This window comes from Camelus dromedarius, chromosome X, assembly GCF_036321535.1.
Source record: "Camelus dromedarius isolate mCamDro1 chromosome X, mCamDro1.pat, whole genome shotgun sequence".
NCBI classification, from domain to species: Eukaryota; Metazoa; Chordata; class Mammalia; order Artiodactyla; family Camelidae; genus Camelus; species Camelus dromedarius.
In genome coordinates this window covers 62,306,466-62,310,424 of record NC_087472.1, presented here as the reverse complement: position 1 = coordinate 62,310,424, position 3,959 = coordinate 62,306,466, and positions in this window count along the sequence as shown.

Below are 3,959 nucleotides of genomic sequence, written 5' to 3'. Positions count from 1 at the left end.
CTCATCTGGTTACCATTTTAAAATACAAATTTCAGGAAGGTGATTCATATCAAAGGAAAATCAAAGGAGGAAGAGGTCATTTGGAATTTTATTTGTTAAGGGCAAATACAGATTTTAAATATCTTCTCCATAAATATTAGTAAAAAGGGTTTAGTCATCTAAACAAGTGACCTTGATTTGTTTCATCTGCCAGAAACCCAATTTGAATCCAATCTCTTCTGTAACTGAAGGGTTTTGCACTACTGTACCTCTCCTCACCCTGACTCATGGCTGAAATTTTGGAATGGGAACTAAGGGTTCTCTGTGTCTTTGTATGTGTCTACATATATATATGAGTTGTAGATGTGTGGTACAGCCAGCATTAATTTGTAAGAGTTCTATTCATTTGGCTTAAAGAAAATTAAGCTCTTAGATAAATTCACAGAAATATAAAAGAAACTAAAATGAATTTCAGATTCACATGATCTGGGAAATATTCAGTATTAAATTAACACTTGGTATTAAAGTCAGTTTAGTTTGTTGGTTTAATTAAACCAGATATGTCTAACATACAAATGGCCAATAGACACACAAAAAATGCTCAATATAGCTAATTATAAGAAAAATGCAAATCAAAACTACAATGAGGTATCACCTCACACCAGTCAGAATGGCCATCATTCAAAAGTCCACAAATAATAAATGCTGGAGAGGGTGTGGAGAAAAGGGAACCCTCCTATACTGTTGGTGGGAATGTAGTTTGGTGCAGCCATTATGGAAAACAGTATGGAGATTCCTTAAAAAAACTAAAAATAGACTTACCATATGATCCAGCAATCCCACTCTTGGGCATATATCTGGATAAAACTGTAATTAGAAAAGACACATGCACCCCAATGTTCATAGCAACACTATTTACAGTAGCCAAGACATAGAAACAACCTAAACGCCCATCAACAGATAACTGGATAAAGAAGCTGTGGTATATTTATACAATGGAATACTACTCAGCCATAAAAATAGTAAAATAATGCCATTTGAGCAACATGGATGGACCTGGAGATCGTCATTTTAAGTGAAGTAAGCCAGAAAGAGAAAGAAAAATACCATAAGATATCACTTATATGTGGAATCTAAAAAAAAAAAAAAGACACAAATGAACTTATTTACAGAACATAAACAGACTCACAGACATAGAAAACAAACCTATGGTAACCAGGGGAGAAAGGAGGTGGGAAGGGATAAATTGGGAGTCTGAGATTTTCAGATACTAATTACTACATATAAAATAAATAAACAACAATTTTTATTGGTATAGCACAGGGAACTATATTCAATATCTTGTAGTAATCTATAATGAAAAATAATATGAAAATGAATATATGTATTTATATACATGACTGAAACATGATGTACACCAGAAATTGACACAACATTGTTAACTGACTATACTTCAATAAAAAGGGGAAAAAAAAAAAAACCAGCCATGTCTTTAGAGTCATCAACATCATTTAAAGGACTCTCTCCAACCTAGATTGAAGGACCCTTGTCAGGTAGCCTTAATCAGCTTTTGCACAGCATAACTGAAGGGAATTGATTCTCTGATTCATATTTCCCACTTGAAACGACCCCTGCAGTGGACTGATCTATACAGAGGACTGCTGACCTCAAACTCACCTCAAAACAATGCTCAAACAGATGAGAAACTACACCCACCCCAGGATGAGAAGAAGACATCAGAAGTAGACAGCTATCCCAAGATGTTGGACCTGACCGGTATGATTATTTATAGTGTTTTTTCATTTCTTGGACTTCTGCATATAAAGGAAATGTTTTTCTATCATGGGCACAAATCTCATGCAGAGTTTAAAAATTAATCTAATTGTTGGATTTATGGTCAGTTACTTACCTCCAAGTACTTTAGAGTTACCTTGGTGGATCTCTCCTCTCCAAGGCTCTAATTGAATGGCCTTAGGAAAATTATTCTAGAAGAAAGAAGTTATAGTTCTGTTTGGGTCACTATTGATATTACTAGATGGGACCTCTTCACTGGGCCAATTAATCATACTTACTCTGATCATGGCTGTAAATATGAATGACTTCAAAAAATGTGTATCTAAATGGAAAAAAAATATGAATGACTTAAATCTGTATCACAATCACCCTTGTTTACTGTGCTTTTGCTGGTAACCTCTCATAACAGACTCTCTTCACCCTAAACATCCTCTTCTGTCTTTTGCTGAGGATGATATTCAAGGTGAGGGCCTTGGCCATTTTGGTGAGTTACTCAGTTTTTCTGGATCTTTCCATGTATACATGTTATTAAACCTTGTTTGATTTTCTCCTGTTAATCTTTCTCATGTCAATTTAATTTTTAGACAAGCCAGCAGAACCTAGACGGATAGAGGAAAATTTCTTCCTCCCTGACAATAGCCTTCAAAACCATCCAGTACTTTGGGGGTAGGAGGAGAGGATAGATATTTGGGAAAAATTTTTAAAAAGTAACACACACATACAGTAAAAATTTCAAACTGCATGAAAGGTCATACAATGAATAGTCCTCCCTTGAAAGTCATTAAATACTCCCTCCCACCTCTTATTGCCAGCCCCTCAGTTTCTCTCCCCAGAGGCAACCACTGTTATCAGTTTCATACGTAGCGATCAGTACATAGTCTCTGAATAGTCAAACATATGGATATATATTGCCTCCTACTTTTTTATATAGATGGTAGCATACCATATAAACTGTTCTGCACCTTGCTTTTATATATTAATTTTTTTCTCCCAAAATTTTGTCCTAATGATATTCCCTACTTCCTTTGTGAGTTTCATTTTGGCCATTTTTCTAGGAAACTGCCTGTTTCCCCAATATTTTCCAGTTTTCAGAGTTGTACATCATGTTGTATTGTAATTTAGGGAAAACTAACAAAATTTTCCATACCTATTGGTTTAAATGTTAATCCCACTTCCTCCACTTACAAAGATGAGGTTAGGTGGCCATAAATTGTGGCTTTGAGTTAGGAAGTGATAACTAGAGAGTGATAATTTTGGAGGTTATCAAGGAAATAAAAGAGGTTATTAACGGCCTTAGGGAAGCCAGAAGGGACTTGATAGACTGATAATGAGTGCTGGAGGTCAGGACGGGTTGGGTGGCATTGCGGGCGGGTAGGGGAATGGGAGGGGTGGAGTGATTGTGGGACGCTGAGGCTGGGCTTGGGGAATTGTACATAATATTCTCTTGTAATATAAAAAAAGTTTCATTATCTACTGGCCTACATTTTATTATTATTCCCATCAGTATCTGCGTAAGTACTGACAATGTGCTTGGTTTGAGAAGGAGAATTATAATACTTAAACAAAACAGGACAAGACCACGCAAACAAGCGCACACCTAACCCTCATTAGTTTGGGAATTTTGTCACGCCATATTCCGCTTTTTCTTCTTAAGTTTACTATTTGTCTGCTTTCCTGGACTGCCTACCCCTCAAAATAAAGCACTCTATTTCACACCCATCTTCTACCCTGACTGTTAAAGGTGTAAAACTGTTATCCGCCTGCCCCAGCGAGGCACTCAGTATCCCTAATACTGCTTGTATAAATGATGGATGTATTGCTTGACCTCATTTTAGCCTGGGTGAGGTAAATTGGAAGACTGTAACACTGAGAAAGTCCCGGGATAAGATACAGAAAAGAGGTTGGGCATGTAGGAGTTTTCTTTAAAAAGTTATTCTTACAATAACCACCCTCTTTCAGCCTTGAACATCTTCAGTACTCGCCCCAAATCGCTTAACAACTTAGTAAATTGTAGTGGGATTAAAATTTTCGCCAATGTGTACAGAGACGTTCTCCCCTACCCCGACCCCCAAAGCGGGTAAGGGAGAAAAGTTATCTTGGAGGTCGACGCGGAGACCGTACAAAAGTTTACAGAAGTCGAGGAAGTGGGAAGCCGCTAGGTGGCATGATGAGAAGCGCAGGGAATC